This window comes from Marmota monax, unplaced genomic scaffold, assembly GCF_021218885.2.
Source record: "Marmota monax isolate L192 unplaced genomic scaffold, Marmota_monax_Labrador192_F-V1.1 WCK01_AAM20220418_F8-fsc00067, whole genome shotgun sequence".
In the NCBI taxonomy this organism is placed as follows: Eukaryota; Metazoa; Chordata; class Mammalia; order Rodentia; family Sciuridae; genus Marmota; species Marmota monax.
The window spans coordinates 2,752,084-2,765,620 of NW_026695065.1; positions in this window are offsets into that span (position 1 = coordinate 2,752,084).

Sequence of the window (13,537 nt, forward strand, 5' to 3'; positions counted from 1 at the left end):
TTTGGGATTCTGTCTCATTCTTCAAGTCTGGGAAGTTTTCTTGTATTATTTCATGGAATAGACTGCTCATTCCTTTGGTTTGGAGCTCTGTACCTTCCTGTATCCCAATGACTCTTAAGTTTGGTCTCTTAATGTTATCCCATATTTCTTGGATGTTCTGCTCATGGTTTCTTAACAGTCTTGCTGAGCTGTCTATGTTCTTTTCCAGTTGAAATACTTTGTCTTCATTGTCTGATGTTCTATCTTCTAAGTGTTCTACTCTGTTGGTAGTATTCTCCATTGAGTTTTTAAGTTGGTTTATTGCTTCCTGCATTTCTAGGATTTCTGATTGCTTGTTTTTTATAACCTCTATCTCCCTGTATAGTTGATCCTTTGCTTCCTGGATTTGTTTGCGTAATTCGTTGTCGAAGTGATCTTTCATTGTCTGATTTTGCTGTTTAATGTCTTCCTTGATACTCCAGATCATCTGAAGCATGTATATCCTGAATTCTTTATCTGACATTCCATCTGCTGCAGCTGTTACCTCTTCTAAAGTTGCGTTGACCTGCATTGCTTGTGGTCCTTTCTTTCCTTGTCTTTTCATACTGCTTGCGTATCTTTCCTGCAGGTGCGGGCGGCGGCTCTGCTCTCTCCTTATTCCAATTGGGGTGTCGTGGCTACCACGCCGGCAGGTCACTGGGCCTGTTCTGGGAGCTGGTGGCGGCTCTGTTCTGCCCCTACTCCAATTGGGGTGTCGTGTCTGTCGTACCAGCAGGCCACTGGGCCTGTCCTGCTGGTCGGTCGCAGATCTGCCCACCTTTCGGGCACGAGTGGAGGCTCTGCTTTGCCCCTACTCCAATTGGGGTGTCGTGACTACCCCGCCTGCAGGATGCTGGGTCTGTTCCTGGCAAGGGAGGCGACTCTGCTCTGTCCCTACTCCAATTAGGGTGGTGTTTGTACCCCGCCGGCAGGCTCCTGGGCCTGATCCGCCGGTCTGTTGTAGGTCTGCCTACCTTGAAGGCGCTGGCGGCGGATCTGCCCTGCCCCTCCTACCACGCCTGCGGACCCCTGGGCCTGATCTGCAGGTTGATCACTGGTCTGCTCACCCTGCGGGCACGGGTGGCGGTTCCGCTCCACCCCCACTCCAATTGGGGTCACGTGACCACCACACCGGCAGGGCCTGATCCGGGCATGGGATAAGGATCTGCTCTGCCCCTACTCGAGTTGGGGTGACGTGTGTACCACACTGGCAGGCCACTGGGCCTGACCCGCCAGGCTGTCACAGGTCTGTTTACCTTGCAAGCGCGAAGGGCGGCTCTGCCCTGCCCCTCCTACCACGCCCATGTACTACTGGGTCGTGGGTCTGCCCACCTGGCGGGTGTGGGTGGCGGCTCCGCTCCGCCCCCTCTCCAATTGGGGTCACGCGGTCACCACGCTGGCGAGCCGCTGGGCCTGCTCCGGGGGCTGGCGGCGGCCCGGCTCCTTCCCTCCGGCTCGAGGACAAATTGAGGAGACTCGGGTGACTGAGCCTCACCCCCCTTACCAGAAGACCAACTGCTTATGTCACCGCTGGTATTGATGAAGATCTCTCCTCCACCGCTTTCTGCTGACATCAGATCTCTGCCATGTTGGTATCCTATGCGAATGGCAGCATTTCGTTCCCCTTGCCAGGCAACCCAAGCAATGGGTGAGTCCTGACCTGCCCTCAGCAGGACCCGGACCGAGACACAGTTTCCGCGGGCTCCTAGCCCCGGTCCAGGGAAGTTCCGGGAGCCGGAACTCGGCCGCTCCGTGCTCGGTGTAAGCTCCTATAAGAGTAGGCTCCAAGAAGCAGCCCCCACGGGCTCAGTTCCGGGAGCCGGAATTCGGCCGCTTAGTGTTTGGTGTATGCTCTGATAGTAGCAGGGTCCAAGAAGCAGCCTCCGCGGGCTCCGCAGCCCTGAGCCAGGGCGGTTCCGGGACGGTTCCGGGAGCCGGAACTCGGCCGCTCTGTGCTCGGTGTAAGCTCCTATAAGTGTAAGCTCCAAGAAGCAGTCCCCGCGGGCTCAGTTCCGGGAGCTGGAATTCGGCTTCTTGGTGTTTCGTGTTTGCTCTGATATTAGCAGGGTCCAAGAAGCAGCCTCCGCAGGCTCCGCAGCCCGGAGCCAGGGCGGTTCCGGGACGGTTCCGGGAGCCGGGACTTGGCCGCCCCGCGCTCCGTGTTCACTCCGATAAGATCAGATTTTAAGAAGCCCCCAGGCGCTGAACCCTAGCAATCTGTCTGCAAGCCGCAGGCGAATTGCAGCCTGAAATTACCTGTTCTATGGCTGAATGAGCTGCGGTCAGTCAAAAACAGGTGTGGTGACGTCAGTTTACCAACATGGTGGCTGCTGGCCTCCTCTGTGGTCTGACCGGTGTGGAGAACCGAGATGGACCGCTTCCTTCCCCGTCTCGAACCGCTGAGGCTGTTTTTGAACTCATGTTTTCCTGACTCAGCCTCCCCAACCACTGGGATTACAGGTCTGCGCCACTGAGCCTAGCCATGCAAAAGTTTCAATGGGTATCAAGAGTAATTAGGCTGAGTGAAAAAAGGCTAATCTGTAAATGTCATGTACTATTTGATTCTATTTATATAAAATACTCATAATGACAAATTTATGGCGATGAAGAACATATAAGTATTTGCTTCAGGGAAAGGATTACTTCTTGTGACTATAAAAGGGGTAAAATAGGGGTATATGTATGGGATCATGTGTGGTGATGGAATAGTCCGATATATTGTGGTTTCATGCAGCTAAATATGACAAAAAGATAAAGAACCATATATACATTATGTCAATATAACATTTCTGCTTTTGATACTGTTCAACTGTTATATAAGGTGTAATTATTGGGAGTAACTGGGTAAAAGCTATGACAGACCTCTCTATTCTTTTTGCAATTTCCTGTGAATATATACTTATTTCAGGAAGGCTGATTAAAAATCCAAAACTCTTTCAGTGGAGAAATTCTATTAATTTATTCTATTAGCAAAAAAAAAAAGAAAATATGACTATTTTCAGTAATCCAAAAAGATGTTTAATAAAGTTTACCTCACTTTAATTAAAAATGCTTAGCAAAATAGTGATAAGAAAGAACTATTTCAATGCCATAAGAGAAATCTAAAAAATTATCCAGCTAAGATCATATTTAATCATTGAACTTGATATTTGGAAGGGGAAATGGAAGCTCAGTCCACTTCCATTCAGTGTTGTATGGGAATTCACAAGCAGTGAAATATTGTAACAAGAAACAATGTGATAAGTACAGAAAATTAAAACAAAATTTTCATCCATTTCTATGTAATTTGAAAGAATCCATTGACTACATGTTAGAAGCATACAAAGAATATTTGTCTTTTGTATATAAGATAAATATAAAATGAATTTATTTCCATATACTAATCACAAAAAATAAAAATGTGCTAATTAAATAATCAGAAACATCACATATCCAGAGGATTAAATGTTTAATATCTTACAGCAAAAACAATAACATGCTTTTTTGAGAAATTAAAGAGGAATTAAAGAAATGGAAAGAAACATTTATTCAAGTAATAAAAAATTCAAAATTATAAATGTAAAAATGTTCTCAAAATTAGACTACAAATTTAGGACCCAATATTCAAATAAAAATACCAGCACTTGCTTTAGAAATTGACAGATATTTTAATAGTTACATGGAAATATAAAAGTTTAAGGATATCAAGGCAATTCAGACATAATGAGGAAATAGAGGACATAAACTAACACATATCATAATACATTTTAAGCCTACAGTTGTTAAAATAGTATAAATACATATATGAACAAATAGTCTAATAAAAGAGCAGAAACATCAACACATATTATTAAACAGTTATGACAATGGTGATACTGCAGTACATTGGAAAAAGTTACAAATATATATTTATAAGTTCATAATTCATATATGTATATGTATGTATGTACATGTATTTGCATATATAATATATGTTCATACATTCAGATATATAGATCAATATATAGATAGATCAAACTCATGTCATACACAAGTACTCTATGACTGAAATACATTTCTAGGTCTAAAGTACATTTTAAAAAATCTTCATTATATATTTATAAAAAAATCATCCAACTAAATAGAATATTGGGCAAAAGATTTATACAGACACTTCACAAAAAGAGAGCTTTAAAATGGTCAAAAGGTTTTCAGATAATCACAAATTAAAATCACAATAATGTAGTGATACATTTCCCAGAAAATTGCCAAAAATTCTGTGATGCTGATTCTCCAGGTTTAGGTACCACACTTTGAGAATTCTGTTAAGAATAATGAATATAAATGAATTACTTCAACAGGCAAGAGCATCAGTTAACTTCAGATACATAATGTTGAACAAAAGAAGTTTAAGGCACATGGATATGTATTAATTCTTTTATTCCAGTAAAGGTAAAATATAGGGAAAAGAGTCAGGTTTCAGCGATGACTATGTAGGGAATAGTATAAGGAAAAATGGGGAAATTATGTTTTGCTATTGTTTTTTTCCCTTGATATTGTTGGTACTTTCTTCTGGGCTCACTTTAAGAAATTTCATATAGCTTAACATTTATGATTTATGCACTTTAATTACATGATGTAATTTCACTACAGTTTCTTAACTACAAAAATATGAAAATTGACACAGTTGATAGAAATATCAAAAAAAGAGTTTCACTAAGATGAATAAAATGGAAGCCTGATTACATTGGTTTACCCAATATCATTTATATTTTCAAATATCAAGAAGCTCCGTGGTTGAATTCCAAGAATATACATTCTACATGTTCTACAGCATCTTTTAGATGTTCCTAATGTGCCCAGTCTCAATTACCTTTAGTATGAGCATATTACACTCAAATATCAAAGTGTTATAGTTTGTAAATGATGTATTTCCAAGAAGCTCCTTAGTTTATGCAAGAATATTCATAATAAAATGATTACATTATGAAAACTATAACCCAATCAGTCCATTCTAATTGAATAAACTAAGTGGATAGGAACTGTAGGCAGGTGGAATGTAGCTGGGGGAGGTGGGTCACTGGGGGTTTCCTGGAATGGTACATCTTCCATGCAATCCCTTCCTCTTGCTCTCTCTGCTTCCCAGCCTCCATAAAGCTTCACCCATCAGCTATGATGCTCCTTCTCACCTTGGGCCCAAAGCATTGAAGTTAGCTGACCATGGAATGAACTTATGAAACCATGATTCAAAATAAATATTTCCTCTTCTAATTTGGTCTTGTTGGGTATTTTGATCAAAACAATGTAAATCTGACTTAACATAAATCATAATTTTGTCATCCAGACTCTACTAGATCTAAAGAAAGATGAGAAATGGAGTAATTAAGTAATTTTTAAAAGATAAAAATAAAAAATAAGATGTGGATATAGGATAAGCAATTATCAGTGTTTTACAATGTAGGTGATTGGATAAGCAATTAGCAGTATTTTACACTGTAGGTGATTATACTGCAAAAAATATCCCATAGTAACAAAATAAATACCTTCAACATAGTCCACATTCAAAATTATGTATCTCATTTCTATAGTTCTGTACAATAATTGCAATCAGTTATGATACTGCCTCCAGCATTACTTTTATTGCCCAAGATTGTTTTGCTTACAATGAACTTTTTTGTTCTACCAGAAATGAATTGTATGACTGTATGTTTCTAGTTGGGTGAAGAATTTCATTGGTATTTTGTTGAAGATTATCTTAAATCTTCAGATTGTCTTTAGTAATATGACCATTCAATAATATTAATTTTTCTTATCCTTGAACATGAATTATCTTTCCAGCTTCTACTATCTTCTTCATTTTTTTCAGAATTGTACAATTTTCCTTTTAAAGGTCTATCATCATATTTATTCCTAGGTATTACCATATTTTGAAGCTTTTGTGAATGAGATTTTTTTCCTGAAAAAAAAATAAAACATAACATGCTACTGGCATAAAAAACACACAAACAGAATAGAATAAAAGACACAATGGTAAACCTACAAAGCTACTTTCAAATGATTTTTGAAAAGGGTATCATAAACCTATGTTGAAAAAAGACAGACTCTTTGGTAAGTGATGTTGGGAAATCTGGATAGCCATATGAAGAAGACTGAACTAGACTGCTATTTCTCACCATGTACAAAAAGCAACCCCAAAGTGATCAAAGGCCTAGGTACAGAACAGAAACTTCACAACTTCTAGAAGAAAACATAGGGAAACACTTCATTGTATATACACAGGCAATGAATTTCTAAGTAGGAATTCTGTAGCTCAGAAAATAATAATAATTATCAATATATTGGATGATAACAAAGTAAAAATCCTCTGCACAGCTAAGATGACAATTGACAATGGGAAATGATAGCCTACGAATGGGATAAAATTTATGCTGGCTATTCTTCTGAAAGAGGAATAATATCCAGAATATACAAAGTACTCAAAAACCCCACCAAAATAAAATGATCCATTCAATAAATGAAAATGTGACATGAACAAACACTTCTCAAAAATGAACTCATGGACAACAATTGTATTTTTTCAAAAAGTTCAACATAATTAGCCATCAGGGAAATGTAAATCAAAATTATACTGAAATTTCATCTCACTCCAATCAAAATGTCATTGAGAACAAAATGTCTGGCAAGGATACAGGGAAAAAGAAGCTCTTACACACTGTTGGTGGGAATATAAATTATTATAGCCAGTATGGAAATCAGCATGGATATTTCTGAAAAAAAATACCATATAATCCAGTGCTACCACTCCTTAGCAATTACCCAAAATAATTTAAGTCAGCATACTTTAATTATGTATGCATAACCATGTTTATTACAGGACTATTCAGATTAGCCAAGATATTGAATCAGTCTAGGTGTTCATTAATGGATAAATGGAAAAAGAAAATGTTGCATATATATACAATGGAATTTTTTTAAGCCATAGAGAAAAGCAAAATTGTGTCCTTTAAAGGAAAATGGATAGACCTGGAAAATATAATGTTAAGTGAAATAAGCGAGGTTCAGAAAAGTAAGTACCACATATATTCTCTCATATGCGGAATCTGGAAAAAGGATGAAAGAAAGGAATGTTGTGAATGTAAAAGTGAGAATATTATTGTCGAAGAAGGGACTCAGGTAGAGGAAGGACAGGAGAACAAGAGGCAGTAATGGGGAATGAATTGGATCAAACCATGTTATAAGCATGTGTGCATATGCCACAGTGAACCCCACTGTTCTGTTTTATTACACTCACCAACAAAATTTGAAATAAAATTACATTCCTTTGCCCTTTTATGATTTTACACTGATTCTCAACTATAAGTACATTTTACATGGCACACAAATCTTTGCTTTATAATGCCCCCAAACATTTGACAAATACCTTTCTTCACTTTTTTTGTTTATTATGGTAAATTGTTGAGGTACAGATATATGGAATAATCTATAGTGCATAGCCAGGTATTCAAATAATGTATAGATTGTTATTAAAGAGGTACTCATTCTAAATTGTAAGTCCTGCCTACTCATCAGTGTGGGCACTCTGTGTCATATAATGTCATATATGACAGTCATACGTATTCTTTTAAATATTACCATAATATATAAGTATAATTTTCAAGTATTTTATTCATTGACATATTCATCTACCCATTTATCCACCTTTCCATTAATTTATTTGAAAAATACTCATTGATATCATAATAAGTGGCATATATTATTCCAGGAGTGCCAGGAGCAGTAATCAACAAAGAAGAAAGAGTCCATATCCTCCTAGAGATTGTTAATGCGTAAAACATTGACATTAAACAAGTTTTGCAAGAATTGTGAAGGACATAATGAGAGGGTAGTAAAGGGAGATCAAAGTTTAGCATATCAGAAAAGGCATACATGAGAGTAGTATTTAATTTGAAACATGAAGGAGGTAAAAGATTTCGCTGAACAATGCTAGGTGAAATTGGAAAATGACAAAGTTTAAAGAATTTATTTTGAACATGATCAGATGTGAAAATATCCACTTATTAGAATGGCCAAAATCCAGAACAAAGACAACAACAAATATTGACAAAGATGTGGAGTGACAGAACTCTCATTCATTGCTCATGGGAATGCAAAATGTTAAAACACTTTTTAAAAAAGTTTTATTTTAGTTGTAGATAGACACAGTACCTTAATTTCATTTATTTATTTTTATGTGATGCTGAGGATCAAACCCAGTGCCTCACATGTGTTAAGCAAGTGCTCTGTCACTGAGCCAAAATCCCAGCCCCTGATATAGCACTTTTTAAGACAGTTTAGCAGTTTCTCACAAAACAGAACATATTTTTATCATATGATACAGCAATCATATTTCTTGGTATTTTCCAAGAAATTGGAAATTTATGTCCATAGAAAAATCTGCACACTCATATTTATAGCATCTTTTTTTCATAACTGACAAAATTAGGATGTGTCCCAGATGTCCTTGAGTAATAGAATGATTAAATAAACTTTGGTACATCCAGACAATGGAATATAATTCAATGCTAAAATATCAGGTATGTGCTATGGAAATAAATGGAGCAAGCTTAAATGTTGATTATTAAGTGAAAGAAGCCAATCTGTAGTGGCTGCATAGTATATGACATTCATGAAAAGAGAAATCTATAAAGACAATAAAAAGATTAATAGTTGTCAGAGGTTAGGGAGAAAGGTAGGTCGAACAAGCAGAGCATAGGAGTTTTTTATTTGTTTGTTTTTTAGGTTAGTGACATTATTCTGTATGATACTGCAGTGGTGGATACATATTATTAATTTAGCATGTATAACATAAAAAATTAATGTAAATGAACATTATGGATTTTGAGTGATATGTAGGTGCTTAAATTGTAACAAATATAACTACTTAAGTAAGGGATGTTGATAGTTGAGAAGGTTGTATATGTTTGGGAACAGAGGGTATAAAGATGCTGTAATTTCAGTCTTAAACTAAAGCTGCTCTAAAATTGATTGTCAACCAAAAAGCATAGCATGTATTTTTTTTTAAATGACAATTCTTCCAGTTAGGTTTAAACCACATTGGAAGTCTAAAAACAATTTTGGGGGGTAGATATAAGAAATTCTTTAAACATTATGAGAGGAGTTAAGGACACTAACTGGTTAAGAACACAAACTCTAGTACCAAACTCCTTGGCATAAATCACAGTTCTGTTACTTACTACCTATATAAGTTTAAATAAATTATTGATCTTTCAGTGTCTCAGACTGTTTTTAATATATAAAATGAAAATAATAATAGTACCTTAGATTTGTTGAAACAATTAAGTAAATTAATCCATTTAAAATGTTTAGAATATAATTTAATATGGTGTAAGCATTCAATTAATACTACTATTTATATGGATATTCAAATATTCTATTATATCTGTATAAAACAATGCTCAAAAATTGGAGATAATTCTTATAGAAGTTATTGGGCAACTTCTTAGAAGTATTATGTCCATTCATAGAACAATCTTTCTGAATTGAATATAAATTCACAATTGATTATATTCACAATTATACCTATAAACTCACTTTTTACCATAATATCTGTTTGCTACTTATCTAATTTTTTATATCAAAGTTCCTAGCCTATGAGAAATCTACATTTCATTCTAGTATTTAAATATAATTATGCAACTATTTTATGTACCTTTTCAATTACATATTGTGGCTCTTAATTTTTATAAGTAGGATTCTATAATGAAAAAAAAAGATAATTAATTTATGAAAATGTGCTTTGGGAACTTAAACAACACATACATGCAAGTTCATGTAAAACAATTGGGGGATTATGGTCAGGTCTTGGAAATTTCAATTAATTTAAAAATGCCGTTTTATATGTGTGTGTGGGTGGATGGGTGTGGGTGTGTGTGGGTTTGTGAACAGAAGGAGAAAAATTGACAAAATTCAGGGAAAAAAGGAATTGTCCAGAATAGGAATAAACTTATTAAAACATCCAGCAAATATTTGAAAGACTAATTTTTGCAATATGACTGTTGAATAAAGAATAAATGGATGAATAAGTGAATGAGAACATTTATCTATTACCTGTCTGGAAAGGAATAAAACATGCCAAGTAAACCTATTGTAAGCAATAAAGCACATAATATTTTCTCAAAATACTGAATTTTGGAAATGTCATGACAAGGAGGAAAAGAAACACCAAAATTCAACTTGAAATTGTACTCTATTATTGGTACAGCAAATTTGATTAAGTAGAGGTTCAAACAACATAACAGCTTTACAAGTTTGAGTAAACAAGCTCCTTTTTCTACCTGAGTATCTAATTTCAAGAGAAACATCTGGTCCCAATGTCTTTCATTCTCCCTTCTCATTTCTTCAGTTCAATTTGATGACTGTTTGCCTGAGCATGCACGAAGTGCTTGGCATGGCACTTAGCAAGAAATGGTTATTTTTACAGATCCCAGAGATGTTATGCTCACTGCCCAGGAGAAAGGATATCCCAGGAAAGAGCTTCTTGTCCAGATGTCAGTTTTTGTGAAAATGGCTCACATAACACATGTTATCATTTGGGGCTTTGGAGTTCTGCTCTTTTGAATCATGCCTAAGTTGTATTCCAATTAGTTGCCAAAGAATCCTCTATATGACAAGTTTTTCATAATTTACATGAAAATTGAAATCCTGATACTCCAAATTCTGTGTAATAAATTACTCAGACACTTGGGAATAGAAAAAAAAATGTTACTCATTAACTTAGGTCAGGAAGAGAGGAAACAGAAATAAGGGAACAAAGGTATAGAAAAGATTTGGACATTTTAATTTATATTTACTAGCCACATAACTTGTGTAGATTTTTGAGTGAAAAATGTGAGGACAGAGTAAAAGCATGCAGTACTTAATCCTAATAACAAAGCACTTAAATCATTGGGAAGCTCAGTGAACAAGTAAGTAAAAGTGCCAAATTACATAAATTTGTATTCAACATTATGCAGTGTAAGTTATATGCATTCTGTAGGATCAAGCCAGACAGTCTAACACTAATCTCAACCTTAGTGTTCAAATCTGAGAATATGCCAGGGTTGGGGTCACAGTGTCACAGGCCTGTAATCCCAGATAATTGGAAGGCTGACACAGAGGATCATTAGTTTGAGACCTTGTCCCAAAACAATATTTTAAAAAGGTTGGGGATGTACCTCAGTGGCACAGCACTCCTGGGTTCAATCTCTGGGACAAAAAAAAAAAAAAGAAAAAAAAATGGGGAAGCTTTATGAAAGATTCACAATAAATCATTATGCTTCATTGTCACTTGCTTATTGATCCATGATTTAAAAAAAAACACAACACACTTTATTATTTTGTAGCTTTCAAAAAATAAAATCATAAATGACAAGGAAAGATATATATATATATATATATATATATATATATATATATATATATATATATATATATATTTTGATTTTTTAAAACCTAAACTGTTTTGCTGAGCGCAGTGTTTAGAAGTCAGCCAGAAAACATTTCAGCATTCTTTTGCATCAGGATGACAAATGTGACCAAAATTGATATGTAACATCTAAATATTGTACCAAATTTTCCTGGTTTGCTTTCATGAATTTTATTTATAAAAGCACCTACCATTATGAAGTATTCTGTTTTCTGTATTGGTACTGAAAAAAAGTTCAAATCTACATGCTTTATGAAATAAAGTTAAGACAAAAATAAAATATGCAGTATTTATTCCTGACAATAGAGCATTAACATTATTTTGGGAATATCAGTGAGTAAGTCATTATTAGACGAAAAACACACACTAGCAATGAATAAAATAAGCTTTCTGTTGTTTTCAGAGTTCATCTTTTTAAAAAAATTGGGAGCACTGATCAATCTAGATAATAGTATGAATAAACAGCGTGAAGTCCTCCCCAAAGCTAATGCAACTTTGAATTTCTAAAAATAATAACATGATATTACAAACAATGAAAGTGGCAAGCCTATTCTCTTCAGGTTGGTTCATACATGATATTTGTGGTATATTTTTTTCATTTCTAAGTAACAGATATTAAGGGAGAGCTGGGTGCTGTGGAGCATACCTGTAATATCAGCAACTTGGGGGGTTGAGGCAGGAGGATTGCAAGTTCAAAGGCAGCCTCAGCAATTTAGCAAATCTTGGAGCAACTCAGCAAGATGCTATCTTAAAAAAATAAATACATATAAATAAATAAATAAATACAAATGGGCTGGAAATGTGGCTCAATGGGTTTTATCACCAGTACCTGACCCACTTCCCTGAAAAAGAAAAAAATTGAGAGAAATTAATTAGATAAGAATAACTAAGTTAACAAGGTCTGAAAAGAATGACATTCTGTTGGTGTATTGACCCTTTAATAAGGCAGACAGATAAATATAATACATTTGTTTATACAAATTGAAAGATATTTAGTTTAAACATATTTTAAATAGAAGATTTTCAAGTTATGATTCTCAAATTCTTAGCTTTTGTCAATGAGACCCTTCAGTAAAAAGGGGGAAATGAGGAGTTTAAAGAACAAGAAGTTCTAGACTTTTGAAACTCTACTACAGTAAGTCCACTTTGATGTCATTTGTTCTGTATACTGTAATTCCAATCTATGATTTTTGAAATATTATAGAGCACATTGTGTATAAGAGAGACAAAATAACCTCTCTATTTACCTCAATCTTAATATTATGACAGACTAGCCAAAAAGATTAACAGACTCAATGCATGGGACTGGCACAAAATAGTGTCATATAGATGAATGGAATATAAAAGAGAACTCAGAAAAAAATTCATTCATCTATAGCCAACTTATTTTTCACAAAAATGCCAAACACACATAGAATAAACAATAGTCTTTTCAATAAATAAACCTGGGGAAATTGAATATTTATATATGAAGAAGAAGAAAACTAGACTTCTATCTCTAACCCTGAACACAAATAAACTCAAAATGGATTTAACACTTAAACTATGAAACTTCCAGAAGAAAATTTGGGGAAAATGCTTTGGAACATTGGAACACTAGAAACAAAATTTTAAATAAATAGACAAATGGAGTTATATCAAACTAAGAAGTGTCTGCACAGAAAAGGATATAATAAGCAGAGTAAAGATAAAACTTCTAGAATGAAACAAAATGTTGCAAAACTATTCATCTGACAAATGGTATATTAGAATACATAAGGTATATTCAGAATACATAAGGAACTCAAATTGCAAGAACAACAAAAGGTTTAATTAAAAATGAGTCAAGGCTGTGGATAAGCATTTTTCAAAGAAAATATACAAATAACCAACAAGTATATGAAAAAACACTCACAATCACTAGGCATAAGGAAATGAAAAGTAAAACCACAAGAAGATGTTACCTCACTCTAGTAAGAAAGGCTATTATAAAAAATACTAAAGAAAATCAATGCTGTTGAGCATGTGTAGAAAGGAAAACATTGTATACTGTTGATATGACTTAAAATTGGTACATCCTTATGAAAACAGTATGGAAGTTCCTCAAAATATTAAAAA